Source organism: Leptonychotes weddellii, chromosome 12, assembly GCF_054177405.1.
Source record: "Leptonychotes weddellii isolate Sample4059 chromosome 12, ASM5417740v2, whole genome shotgun sequence".
In the NCBI taxonomy this organism is placed as follows: domain Eukaryota; kingdom Metazoa; phylum Chordata; class Mammalia; order Carnivora; family Phocidae; genus Leptonychotes; species Leptonychotes weddellii.
In genome coordinates this window covers 62,013,928-62,029,278 of record NC_138380.1, presented here as the reverse complement: position 1 = coordinate 62,029,278, position 15,351 = coordinate 62,013,928, and the positions used below count along the sequence as shown (strand labels likewise).

The 15,351-nt window shown below is 35.1% G+C and overlaps 1 long non-coding RNA gene and 1 pseudogene across 1 annotated transcript in view; one reads left to right on the top strand and one right to left on the bottom strand.

The window, feature by feature from the left end:
• The window catches only part of LOC145716413 (uncharacterized), a 103,107-nt gene that overhangs the window by 67,491 nt on the left and 20,265 nt on the right, over positions 1-15,351 (bottom strand). The gene's annotated exons all lie outside the window — the stretch shown is intronic.
• Positions 3,718-4,553, top strand: LOC102727796 (large ribosomal subunit protein uL30 pseudogene; annotated as a pseudogene).

Below are 15,351 nucleotides of genomic sequence, written 5' to 3'. Positions count from 1 at the left end.
AATGTTGGCCTCATAAAATTAGTTTGGAAGTATTCCCTCTGCTTCTGTATTCTGAAAGGGATTGCATTGGTGTAACTTCTTCCTTAAATATTTGATAGAATTCAGCAGTGAACCCATCTGGTTTGGGCCCTTTCTTTTTGGAAGGTGATCAATTATTAATTCAATTTCTTTAATAGATATAGGCCTATTCAGATTGTCTATTTTTTTCTGTGTGTGTTTTGGCAAATTGTAGCTTTCAAAGAACTCATCAGTTTCATCTAGGTTATCAAATTTGTGGGCCTAGAGTTATTCATAGAATTCCATTTTATCCTTTTAATGTCAGGGCAATCTGTGGTGGTGTCTTCTCTTTCATTTCTGATATTAGTAAGTTGCATCCTTTTTTTCTTGATGAGGCTGGCCAGAGGCTTGTCGATTTTATTGAACTTTTCAAAGAGCCACCTATTTGCTTAATTTATTTCTTCTACTGATTTCATGTTTTCAATTTCATTGATTTCTGCCCTGATTTTAATTATTTCTTTTTTCTGCTTATTTTGTACATAATTTGCTCTTCTTTTTCTTAAATATCCAGCCAGATAAAGAAATCTCTAATTCTGTAAGATGACAGTGTGTTAACCACTTAACTATAGTTTAAAGATTAAAGGAAAAGAGCATTAAGAATATAGTTGATGAATACACAATATAAAATGAGATAAATTATGACATCAAAAAAATAAGAAGGGAGAGAATAAAGGGGTGTTTTTTTTAATATAATCAAAGTTAAGTTGCTACAAGAATAATATGGACTGTTAATTCATAAGATGTTTTATGTAAGCATCATAATAACCACAGAGCAAAAGTATAGTAGATTCACAAAAGACAAAGAGGAGGGAATCAGGGCATACCATGGAAAATCACCAATTCATAAAAATAGGCTGCAGGAGAGGGAAAAAGGAATGATAAAACTACAAAACAGTCAGAAAGCAATTGATAGCATGGCACTGGCAAGTCCTTACATATCAATAATTATTCTAAATATAAATGGATTGAACTACCTAATCAAAAGGCACAGAGTGGCTGGATGGATTAAAAAATGAGACCCAACTATATGCTACCACCATCAAGAGACTCACTTCAGTTTTAAAGGACACTTTCAGGTTCAAAGTGAAGGGATGAACAAAAATATTCCATGCAAGTGGAAACCAAAAGAAAGTGAGGTAGCTATATTTATAATCAGATAAAATAGACATTAAGCCAAAAATGGTGAGAAGAGCAAAGTAGGTTATTATATAATAATAAGAGGCCAACTCATCAAGAAGATAGAACTATTATAAATATGTATGCACACAACTTTAGAGCACCTAAATATATTCCACAAATACTAACAGATCTGAGGGGAAAAATAAACAATACAATGATAGTTGGGGACTTCAATACCCCATTTTAAATAATGGATAGATCATCCAGACAGAAAATCAATAAGGAAACACAAAATTTGAATTATTTTTCAGGCCAAAAAGACATATACAATGTGACCAATAGGCCAAAGAAAAAATCAAAAGAGAAATAAAAAAAAAATCTTAAAACAAACAAAATGGAAACACAAAATACCAAAATTTATGGGATGTAGCAAAAGCAGTAATTCGAGGGAAGTTTATAGTGATAAATGCCTACACTAAGAAAAAAAGAAAGATCCCAAATAAACAACCTAACTTTACATCTCAGAGAAAAACAACAAAATAAGTCCAAATTAGTAGAAGGAAGAAAATAACAAAGATCAGAGCATAAATAAATGAAACAGAGACCAGAAAAACAATAGAAAAGATCAACAAAACTAAGAGCTCGGTTTTGAAAAAAATAAACAAAAATAACAAAACTTCATTTAGACTAAATAAAAAAGAGAGGAGTATCAAATAAAAAAAATTAAAAATGAGAAAGGACACATTACAAATGATACCACAGAAATACAAAAAAGTTACAAGAGACTACTACAAACAATTATATACCAACAAATTGGATAACTTAGAATAAACAAATTCCTAGAAACATACAACCTGCCAGGACTGAATCTTGAAGAAAGAGAAAAACTGAACAGATCCAAAATGAGTAAGGAGATTGAATCAGTAATAAAAATGATCTCCCAACAAAGAAAAGCCCAGAACCAGATAGTTTCCCTAATAAATTCTACCAAACATTTAAATCATTTTTTTTTAAGATTTTATTTATTTATTTGAGAGAGAGAGAATGAGAGACAGAGAGCATGAGAGGGAGGAGGGTCAGAGGGAGAAGCAGACTCCCTGCCAAGCAGGGAGCCCGATGCGGGACTCGATCCCGGGACTCCAGGATCATGACCTGTCTACCAAACATTTAAAGAAGAATTAATGACAATCTTGCTCAAACTCTTCCAAAAAATTGAAGAGGTGGGAACACTTCCAAACTCACTTACAAGACTAGCATTACTGTAACACCAAAACCAGATAAGGACACTACAAAAAAAGAAAACTAATGTAGATGTAAAACTTTTCAACAAAATATTAGAAAATTAAATTCAATAGCACATTAAAAGGATCAAACACCATGATCAAGTTGAAATTATTCCTGGGGTACAAGGATGGTTCAACATATATAAATAAATACATGTGACACATCACATTAATAGAATGAAAGGTAAAAATCACATGATCTCAATAAATGCAAAAAAAGTACGTGACAAAATACAAGTCTTCTATGATAAAAACTCCCAACAAATTGGGTATAGAAAGAACATAGTTCAGCATAATAAAGGCCGTATACGACAAATCCACAGCTAACATCATACTCAACAGTGCAAGGCTGAAAGCTTTTCTTCTAAGATCAAGAACAGGACAAGAGTACCCACTCTTACCACTCTTACTCAACATAGTACCAGGTGCCCTAGCTAGAGCAATCAGGCAAGTTAATGATATAAAAGGCATCCAAATTAGAGAGGAAGAAGTAAAACTGTCTTTATTTTCAGATGATATGATTTTATATGCAGAAAATCCTAAAGACTCCACCCAAAAAAACCATTATTTTATACACACAAAAAATTACCTTGAACTGGGTTAAAGACTTGAACAGAAAACTTGAAACCACAAAACTCCCAGAAGAATTCATAGGTGGTAAACTCTGTGACATAGGTCTTAGCAATGATTTTTTTAATCTGACACCAAAAGCATAATCAACAAAAGCAAAAATCAACAAATGGGACTACATCAAACTAAAAAGCATCTCCACAGCAAAAGAAACCATCAATAAAATGAAAAGACAACCTACAGAATGGGAGAAAATAATTGCAAATCATATATCTGATGAAGGGTTAATATCCAAAATATAAAAAGAAATGCAACCCAAAAGCAAACAAACACTCTAATTTAAAAATGAGCAGAAAATTTGAATAGTCATTTTTCCAAAGAAGACATACAGAGAGCCAATAGGTACATGAAAAGATGCTCTATATCATTAATCATTAGGAAAATACAAATAAACCACAATGAGATATCACCTCATACTTGTTAGAATGGCTATCATCAAGAAGACAAGAGATAAGTGTTGGCAAGGATGTGGAGAAAAGGAACCACTTGTGCACTATTGCTAGGAATGTAAATTGGTGCAGCCAGAGTGGCAAACAGTGTGGAGGTTCCCCCAAAATATAAAAAATATGATTCAGCAATTCCACTTCTAGGTATTGCTCCAAAATGAAAACACTAATTCAAAAAGATTTTGTAGTCCTCTTTTCCAGCTGGAACCATGGAGGGTGCAGAAGAGAAAAGAAGGTTCCTGCTGTGCCAGAAACCCTTAAGAAGAAGCGAAGGAATTTCGAAGAGTTGAAGATCAAGCGTCTGAGGAAGAAGTTTGCTCAGAAGATGCTTCGAAAGGCAAGAAGGAAGCTTATCTATGAAAAAGCTAAGCATTACCACAAGGAATATAAGCAGATGTACAGAACTGAGATTTGAATGGCGAGGATGGCAAGAAAAGCTGGCAACTTCTACGTACCTGTGGAACCCAAATTGGCATTTGTCATCAGGATCAGAGGTATCAATGGTGTGAGCCCAAAGGTTTGAAAGGTGTTGCAGCTTCTTCACCTTCGCCAGATCTTCAATGGCACCTTTGTTAAGCTCAACAAGGCTTCAGTTAACATGCTAAGGATGGTGGAACCGTATATAGCTTGGGGGTACCCAGACCTGAAGTCGGTGAGTGAATTGATCTACAAGCGTGGTTATGGCAAAACCAATAAGAAGGGAATTGCCCTGACAGATAACACATTGATTGCCCGATCTCTTGATAAATACGGCATCATCTGCATGGAGGATCTGATATAGATCATACTGTTGGAAAACGTTTCAAAGAAGCAAACAACTTTTTATGGCCCTTCAAATTATCTTCTCCATGAGAGGGAATGAAGAAAAAGACCACCCATTTTATAGAAGGTAGAGATGCTGGTAACAGGGAAGACCAGATCAATAGGCTTATTAGGAGGATGAACTAAAGTATCTACCATGATTATTTTTGTAATCTGGTCAGTTAATAAATGACTACTCTCAAAAGGAAAAAAAAAACACAAAAAGATTTTGTACACTCGTGTTCACTGCAGCATTATTTACAATAGCCAGTATATGGAACAACCTAAGTTGGATAAAGGTGAGTGGAATATTATTCAGCCATTAAAAAGAATGAAATCTTGTCATTTCATCCTTTTCATTCTTTTTTTTTTCATTCAACATGGATGGACCTCAAGAACATTAATTATTATGCTAAGTGAAATAAGTCAGACAGAGAAAGATAAATACCGTATGATCTTCCTTACACATGGAATCTAAAATGAAACAAAGAAAAAATAACCAAGCTCATAGAGGCACAGAATAGGTTGATAGTTGCAAGAGGCAGGGATGAGAGTGTGGGAGAAATGGGTGAACTGTTTTGTTTTGTATTTAGTTTAAATAACTTGTGTAAAATTAAAAAAAATAATGATTTGATTTTCAATCACAGTAAGAGTTTAAGAGCTTTAGAAAACACTGTAAGTCTTAGTGATTGTAAACAGCTACTTACAATACAATATTAGTTTTCCAAATTGATAATAATAATAATTAAATTTGACCATAAAAATCATGACTATTTCAGTAGAAAGTGTTGTAGTAAACATAACTTGAAATTTTGTATTTCACAAGAAAAATCTAAATAGTCAAAAAAAAACAACCACTCAAACAGCTGCAAAGGCTTTGGAGGTTATGTAATTTATGTAACTTCTGTTGGCTTTGTGGTTAAATACACAATTTCAGCTGATTTTTTTTAATTGTAAGGAAAAAAATCAATTCCTGAAGGAAAAAAAAGATTCCAATACAATAAAGTGGCAAAAGCATAGTGTTTTCAGGAAATCATGATGGAACAATGTCATGTGTAGAGAGGGGCGGGGAAAGGAACTTCAACTTACACCTTGCTCCATAGACAAAAATTAACTCAAAATGGAGTCTATAATCTAAAGCTATAAAATGTATGAAGTAAAACCTAAAGCTATAAAATGTATACCAAAAAAAGATTAGTTAAATCCTTTGTATCTTAAGTTAGGCAAAGAATTTTTACATACTTCATCAAAAGTACCATCTGTAGTAGAAAAAAATTGATTAATTGAACTTCATCAAAATGTAAAACTTCTGTCTAAAAGGGCTAATATTATTTGATTTCAGGAATTATTAGAAAGCTATAATAATTAAAATAGCATGTACTTATGTAAAAGTAGACAAATAGATCAATGGGACAGTATAGAGCAAGAGTTTGCAAATTTTTCTTAAAAGGCCATTTATGTGGGGTGCCTGGGTGGTTCAGTCAGTTAAACTGCCGACTTTTGGTTTCAATTCAGGTCATGATCTTAGGGTCCTGGGATTGAGCCCGGAGGAGGGCTCTGCACTCAGTGAGGAGTTTGCTTCAGGATTCTCTCTCTCCCTCTGCCTACCCCCTTGCTCTCTCTCTCTCTCTGTCTCTCTCTCAAATAAATAAATAAATCTTTTAAAAAGGCCATTTATGTTAAATATTTTAGGCTTAGTGGCTAAGAAACAAAATTGAAGCTTTTATGTAGGTATCTACAGAGCCATTTGAAATTAAGCCATTTAAAAATGTAAAAGGTTTTCTTAGCCTACAGACATTAGAAATACAGGTGGCTATTCATATTTGACCCACAGGCCATAATTTGCCAACGCCTAGTAGTACAGAGATTCCAGAAATAAGCCTATATATATATATATGTATGTATATATATATATATAAAGCCTATATATATTTATATATATATAAAACTCAGTTGTTTTATATATATATATGAACAACTGAGTTTTTGTTTTTCATTTATTTGTTTGTTTGTTTGCTTGTTTTCCAAAAATCACAAAGGCAATGCAGTGGGGAAAGGACAGCCTTTTTAACGAATTGTGCTGAAACAGCTGGCTATCCCTATGCAAAATCATGAACTTGAATCCACACCTCACTCTTATACAAAAATTAACTCAAAAGAGATCTTATACTGAAAGGTAAAACTTAAATATATAAAACTATCAAAAGAAAACATAGGAGAAAATTTTTGTGACCTTAGATTAGGAAAAATTTTCTTAGACAAGACACCAAAAGCACAATCCATTAAAGAACACAGTAATAAATTCGGTTCCATCAAAATAAAAAACTTCTGCTCTTTAAAAAGTAGTTCACACTGGTCAGAATGGCTAAAATTAACAACTCAAGAAACAACAGATGTTGGCCAGGATGCAGAGAAAGGGGAACCCTCTTACACTGCTGGTGGGAATGCAAACTGGTGCAACCACTCTGGAAAACAGTATGGAGGTTCCTCAAAAAATTAAAAATAGAACTACCCTACAACCCAGCAATTGTACTGCTAGGTATTTATTTATTCAAAGCATACAAAAATAGTGATTTGAAGGGGCACATGCACCCCAATGTTTATAGTAGCAATGTCCACGATAACCAAAATATAGAAAGAGCCCAGATGTCCATGGACAGATGAATGGATAAAGAAGATGTAATATATATATAGGAGGAAAACAATTCAAATGACATCACATTTGTTGTTATAAACCAGGTTAGGAGGCCTGAAGAAAGTGGTACTGTATTTTTTAAATGCTGAAAGAAAAGAATTGCTAACCCAGAATTTTATACCAGGTGAAAATACTCTTTAAATGAAATGAAAATCAAGATATTCTCAGATGAAAGAAAACAGAGAATTTGCCACCAGCGAAGAATGAATGAAAAGAAAAGAATGGCTAAAGGAATTTCTCTAACTAGAAAGGAATAGATAAAAGAACTTTCAAACAACAAGAAAAAGGGAAGAAAAAGATGGTAAGCAAATGTATGGGTAAATACAATAGGCTTTCCTTCTCCACTTGAGTTTTCTAAATTGTTTGGTAGTTGAATCAGTAATTATAACACTGATATGTACAGTGTAACAAAATATTTTTTAAATTACATTATAAATGGGAGAGGGAAAAGTAACACAAAAGAAGGTAAGGTTTCTATATTTCACTTGAACTGGTAAAATGATAACACCAGTAGACCATGATGGTTTACATACATAATGTAATGTCTAGAACAACCATTTAAAAAAGTATGCAAAAAAAGATGCACTCAAAAACATAAACTAAATCAAAATGGAATTCCAAAAACTGTTCAATGTATCCATAGTAAGACAGAGAAAAAATAGAGAAATAAAAGCAAAAGAAGAAAAATGAAATAAAAAAATAAACTTCACACTTTAACCTTAACATATGAATAATTTCATTAAATGTAAATAGTATAAATCTATCAATTGAAAGAGATTGGCAGAGTGGATATTAAAATACAACCTATTATTGTCTGTTTATAAAAAAAACTCACTTCAAATATAATGATACCAACTAGTTGAAAGCAAAAATATGGCAGAAGATATATTATGCAAACATTAATCAAAATAAAATAGGAATGGCTATATAATACCAGATAAAGTAGACTTCAGATCAAAGAACATTGCCAGAGAGGGGGAGGGGCAGTTATACAGCAGTAAAAAGGTCAATCCACTAAAAAAAGATAGTAATCTTAAAGGGGTATGGGCCAAACAACAGAGCTGAAAATTATGTGAGACAAAATTGGATAGAACTCAAAGGAGAAACAGACAAATCTACAATTACAGTTGGAGACTGTAACACCTCTGTCAACAGCTGATAGAACAAGTAGGCAGAAAATCAACAAGATATAGAACTCAATGATGCCATCAACCAACAGGATCTAGTGGATGTATAAGGAACACTCTTTGCAGCAAAAGCAGAATACACATACTTTTTCAAACGCCCATGGAACATATATCAAGACAGACCATATCCTGGTTCATCAAACAAACCTCATTTATAGAACTAAATTATGTACCTTAGAAAATAGAATAAAATTTTAAATCAATAATCTAAGTTCTCACCTTAAGAACTTAGAAAAAAAAAAGGAGAAAAATAAATCCAAACAAGCAGAAGAAAGGAAATAATAAAGAGCAGATATTGGTAAAATAAAAAAATAGAGAAAATGAAACAAAAGTAACAACCATTAATATACAAAACAACTTGGATGAGTCTCCAGAGAACTACACTGAATGAAAAATGCCCAACTCAAAACTTTACATAATGTATTATTCCATTTATATAACATTTTGAAATAAATTAATGAGTTTTATTTTAAAAATGAAAAACAGACTAGTTGTCAACAGGGGTTAAAGAGGGGATGTAGGCAGAGGTGAAGTAGGTGTAGATATAAAAGGGCAATATATAGGTTCCTTTTGTTGATGGAAATGTTCTATATTTTGATTGTATCAGTGTCAATATCCTAGTTATTATCTTATACTGTGGTTTTGCAAGACATTATATTTGAAAGAAATTGAGTAAAGGACACATAGGATCTTCATCATTTTTTACAATACATGTGAATGTACAATTATGTCAAAATAAAAAGTTGAATTAAAAAGAAATAATCACAATTTCTAAAACTCAATAGTGATTAAACAAATTCCTCAATCAAACATAATTAAAAGATTTGAACATACAGTTCACTAAAGAAGGTAAAAAGTGCATGAAAACACTTTCATCATCATTAGTCATTAGGGATGTACAGATTAAAAGCACAATGAGTGGGGCACCTGAGTTGCTCAGTCAGTTAAGTGTCTGCTTTGGCTCAGGTCATGATCTCAGGGTCCTGGGATTGAGCCCGGAGTCTGGCTCCCTGCTCAGCCGGGAGTTTGCTTCTCCCTCTTCCTCTGCCCCTTCTCCCCCCTGCTGCCCCCTTCCCAGCTCCTTCTTGCTCTCTCTCTCTCTCAAATAAATAAATAAAATATTTTTTTAAGATTTTATTTATTTATTTGACACACACAGAGAGAGCACAAGTAGGCAGAGCAGCAGGCAGAAGAGGGAGAAGCAGGCTCTCTGCTGAGCAAGGAGCCCGATGTGGGGCTCGATCCCAGGACCCTGGGATCATGATCCAAGCCAAAGGCAGTCGCTTAACCAACCGAGCCACCCAGGCACCCCTAAATAAATAAAATCTTAATAAAATCACAGTGAGATACCACTACACACATATCAGAATGGCTAAAATTTGAAAAACGACGATATTAAGTGCTAAGAGGGAGACAGAGCAACTTGGACTCCCATAATTATTGGTGAGAATGCAAAATGGCATAGCCACTTTGGAAAACATTTTAGTAGTTTCTTACAAAGTTTAATATCCTTATCATACAGCCCAATAATCATACTCCCCTGTTCACACAAAAATTAATCATGAATGTTTATAGCAAATTTACTTACAGTCACCAAAAACTGGAAATAACCCAAATATCCTTCAATTTGTGACTGGATCATCAAACCATATTACATCCACCCAATGGGATACCATGCAGCAATAAAGAAGTACAAATTTCTGATACAATCATGGGAATGTATCTCAAAGGAATTGTGCTAACTGAAAGAAGCTAACTCAAAAAAACTAAAATACTCTATGATCCCATTTACATGACATTCTTGAAAAGGCAAAACTGTGGGGACAGAAAATTCGGTGGCTACAGATGATGGGGACAGGGAAGGAAGTGTGACTTTGAAGTGACACAGGGAAATTCTGGGGGGCGGGGATAGAACTGTGCTACATCTTGAGTGAGATGGTGGTTACACGAGTGTCAGCATCTGTGAAAATCGGAGTCGCTGGGGGCTGAAAACCAGGAGACAAGAATGCCATCCTTGGCTCTGCTCTTTTCTAGATATGTGACCCCAGACAATTTGCTCTCCTTTTCTGTGCCTCTTTTTTTCACATTTAGGAACAAGGAAAATGAACCATATGATCTCTAAGTTCTCTTGCCTTAAAAAAAAAGTGTACTATATTGATATTGCGGTATTTTCCAACAATACTGCCCTGGGAATCTGGAATCCTGAATTTTAGACTTGACTCTGCCACTTTCCAGCTTTCTTCTTTCAGACACATTGCTCTACTTTCTGAGACTTCATTTATTCTACAAAATGAAAGTGAATAATATACCATTGCATATATATTCTGCGTCTATCCATTCATCTGCTGATGGACACTTAGGTTGTTTCCATGTTGGCTATTGCATGGCATGCAGATGTCTCTTCCCGATACTGATTTTATTTCCTTTGGGTATGTATCCAAAAGTGGGATAGCTGGATTATGATAGTTCCATTTTTAATTTTTTGAAGAACTTCCATACTGTTTTCTATAATGGCATACCAATTTCATTTCCATCAAGAGTGTACAGGGGTACCCTTCTCTCCACATCCTCACCAATACTTGTTATCTCTTGTCCTTTTGATACTAGCCGTCTATGACCATATGGATAAACCTGGAGGACATTACGCTAAGTGAAATAAATCAGAGATGGGGAGACAAGTACTATATGATGTCACTTAAATACGGACTCAAAAAAAGCTGAACTCATAGAACCAGAAAGGAGAACAGTGGTTGCTAGGAGGTGGAGGAATGGGAAATGTTGGTCAAAAGGCACAAACTTTTGTTCTAAGATGAATAAGTTCTGGAGATCTAATGTACATCATGGTGATTTTAGTTAATAATACTGTAGTGTATACTTGAAATTTGCTAAGAGTAGACCTTAAGTGTTCTCACCACATAAAAGGTGACTCTGTGATGGATGCATTAGTTAGCTTGATTGGGATAATCATTTCATAATGTATATGCATATTAAACCATGCTGTACACCATAAAAAATCACAACGTACAACCTAAATACATGAAGTTTTTATCTGTCAATCATAATTCAATAAAACTGGAAAAAATAAACATTAATTAAAAAGAAATTTTAAAATAAATTTTTTAAAAAACAAGATGAAAGTGATAATATTTACCTTATAGAATTGTTGCGGAAACCACATTAGGTATTATTTATTAAAGTGGTTGGCATATCAAAGGTGAGTAGTAAGTCTTAGGAGGATCCACATATACAGAATTAAATGATCTCTAAATTCCTTTAGAGTTCCAAAAATCTATGTTGGCAACCAAAGTTAGCTCTTAAAATTATATATTAAAAAAGAAAGAAAGAAAAGAAAAAAAAGATTTTGCTGCAATTCTAACTTGAGCTCTCTAGAGGTCTCTATTACCAAACAAATCAGCATATCTTCTACTGTTGATTTTGGAAGTTTAGAAACTGAATCTATTACTCTCTTGTCAAATTCAGTATTCTCCAAAGAGATTTCTTTGCACTTTGGAGGCCACATCATTTGATTTTCTGATCACGTCAATCTTTCCTCAGTCAGGGTACAGAAGACCCTTCTTCAAATGCTCATTAGCAACTTTGGACTGAGAATGGAGCAGATGTTATCTATAACCATATTATAATTTTTTAAAGGTGAATTTAACTGTTTCTCTATGTCAAAAGCCATTGGCCCCAGACATTACCCTGTTCCTTTCTAAACTCGGGTTATCTCTCAAAATAAACAGTAAGACCAAAAAATGGAGGGAGGTGGGAGAAGAAAGAAAAAAAAGAAAATCTCAAGGCAGTGTTTTTCTTAACCACTGTTACTCACAGCTATATATTTCAGGCTATTTCCACAGCACACACATGTATTTAACTAAAACAAACGTTTCACAAAGCAATAATTATCCTTACAGAAGGAGACAAACTTTTATATTTTCTCTTCTATTCTGTCCTATTCTTTTTAATAGTGCTTTTGACACACTAGTTAATTCCACGAAGGTTTGTAAAAACGCTGCCTTAAGGGGATGCCAAAGCTAAAAAGAAGTACTTTGGTCTCGTGTGCAATAATACTACTGGACCTCAAAAGACTTTGTGAAGTGACAAGTCAAGGAGGCAAAAATATGCACAATGTGATTCCATTTCTACAAAGAATGTGAGTAGACATGGATACTTACTGATTTAAAGGGGCTGGGTAGGATGCTGTGCCGGATTCTGCCTTCTTTTCCGATTCAAGTTAAAGTTGGCTGTAAGGGAACTTCCGTAAGATTTGGAAGACAGAAGCAAAACAGCGGCCATTACTCTCAGAAAGGTACCATGGTCAGATATGGTCACGGATGGCGGGGGAGGTCGAAGCTCCCCACGCATCTGGTCTTTCTGATCTCTGGCCCAGTCTAACAGCAGCCCGGAGCTGGTTAGAAGAAGATGCTTGGCTCTGGATCCACAGAGATGAAGTTATGCAGAGGGGATAGCTTCCCATGGTCACCTGCATGAGCTCATGCTCCAGAGCCCACACCACTGGCCGGACACACTTGGCTTCTCAGCTTTCCCTGCAAGTTCCAGGACTTGGCTTCCCCATGCTGTCGCTTCCCACACACTGGGCTCTGACTCCCCTTCCAGACTTTCCTCTCCTCACTCCCAGCATTTTTGTAAGGTCTGGTTCCTATAATAAATGTCTTCTTTCCACAATTGTCCTCATGGTTCTGCTTCCCTGACTAAACCCTGAATGACACCGGGTAAATATGAATCGGTTGGCAATAGCTACATCTGAAGAGGAGAATAAAAGTGATAGGAAATATAAAAGATGATGAAAACTTTTCACTGTAGGATGTCTAAATCATGTAAAGTTTTACAATAGAGTATATTCATGTATTATTTACATTCTCAGAAGAAAGAAGGAGAGAAAAGGAAAAGAATGCTTTTAAGATAACAAAGCGCACTCAGACACAAAAGTGCAAAATAGAAAATAAAACCACCATCTTCTAAACATTCCAGAATGCACGTGACTTTTATATTCAGATAAGTGACTACAAAGGTGGAAGTGAAAAAAAGACAACTGTTCTAGACTTTTCACAAATTCAGTAGCATGGGGGGGAAAGTGGAAACCCTGGGCTAGAGCATGCTTCTCAAACCTCAAGGTGCATTCAGATCACCTGAGGATCTGGTTCAAAGGTTGCTTCGGATTCAGCAGGTCTGGGCAGGGCCTGATATTCTGAATTCCAAGTCCATTTCGAGGTGATGTTGATTGTACTGATCTATGGATCACACTTTGAGTGGCAGAGCCCCAGGAAACTAAAACGACGTAAAATCCAAAGCTGTGTGTGAAACTAGATTGGATATTGGAACCTAGGGCATGTGGGAGCAATAAAAGTCACTTGGAGGGTGATTAGGAAAATGAGAATGTGGACTGCATATTAGAAGATGTTATACAATTGAGGTTAATTTTTTAGTGAGATATTGTTCCTTTGGTTATATGGAAGAATGTCCTTAGGAAAGGCATCTTGAAGTATTTAAGGTGACATAGATGATGTGTGCAATCTAATATAATTGTAGAGATAAATTTTTCTTGTTAGTAATATATATATATTACAATATATTATCATTACTATGTATAATAATACATATAAAATGTATATTCTATATTACATGTTATATATTTTATATATAATGATTTTATTTTTTTAAGATTGTGTTTATTTATTGGAGAGAGAGAGTGAGTGAGAGGGAGAGAACACAGGCAAGGGGAGGGGCAGAGGGAGAGGAAGAAGCAGACTCCCTGCTGAGCAGGGACCTGACTTGCAGTTCAATCCCAGGACCCTGGGACCATGACCTGAGCTGAAGGCAGATGCTTAACTGACTGAACCACCCAGGTGCCACTATAATTATATATTTTATACCAAAATAAAATAAATTATAATACCGTACATATTTATAAATATAAGTAAATATGTGATATAATAAATAAAATATAATTAAAGTAATTTTATATATAACTATATATTATATATAATGATGTACAATGTTATATATTACTATGTGTATTGTAATTTATAATTGAGTAATTCTTTTTTCCTTGAAAATACAGAAAGGCAAAGAAATAGAGGCAGAGAATGGTGAGTAAATGGCCCCAAGTATCCAGCAATGGAGGTGAGATGTGATGTGCTAGTGTGAAAATGACACCTGAGCCCTGTGCTCCTGGAAAACTGCAATAGTTAAGAAATCCTCTCATCCTCTTGTGTTTGGGGGGGGGGGAGGTTTACTGCAAAGAACCACCCTTCCCGCATAACTTAAGTAAGATTTGGAGATGAGCTCCTTGTTTACTTAAGACAAAGCCAGATACAGACCCTCCAAATTCCCATCCTTTGTCATAAAAGGTAAGCTGAATTCCTTGTCCCTACTGGACAGTTTGAAAAAATGCCCACTTACATACCTTGACCAAACTTCAGTCAGGCTCCTCTCTTTCCTCCAAAGCCCTGAACTTTGGCCCCTGCGGTGAAGCAAGCATTGGAGCAATTCCTCCTTAACAACATCTCCTGTTCTACTGTCATCCTACTCCCTCACTTCCAGTTTTTTCTAGCCTTGTTTTCTTCTCGCCATAAAACAAAAGTCCTTTCTGCCTGACCACTGACAGGCTTATAGATCTAATGGTGGGGAGCTTTGTCTTCCCCACTACGAAGTCTCCTTCCTCCTACTGGAATAGTCTTTTTGCATAAAGTCTCTACTTACTTAGGTCCAATTTTTTTTTTTTTTAATTTGACAGAAGTGTGAAGTGGGAGAGATAGTTTCCCTGCATAAGTAAGAAGTGAGAGAAGGAGGCACAATAGGGAGTTGCTGGATCAGGGGAAATCTTGGAGCAGGGACTCAGGAGTCCCAGAGAGCTCCTGGTACAAGGGAGAAGGCACTTGATCACTGCTCAGGTGACTCTGTTTTGTGACCCCTCAGTATAATCTCAGAAATTACGTCACTCTTGGTGTGATTGTATATTTTTTGGAAGGGGGTAAAGGGGCTGATTTGCAGCAATTGGACAACGGCTATTAACAATATGAATAGCTACTAGTTACTGAACTCCTAGAATGTGCCATGAGCTAAACAATGAACTTTACATACCTTATTTCAAATCCATACAACTCTAAAAA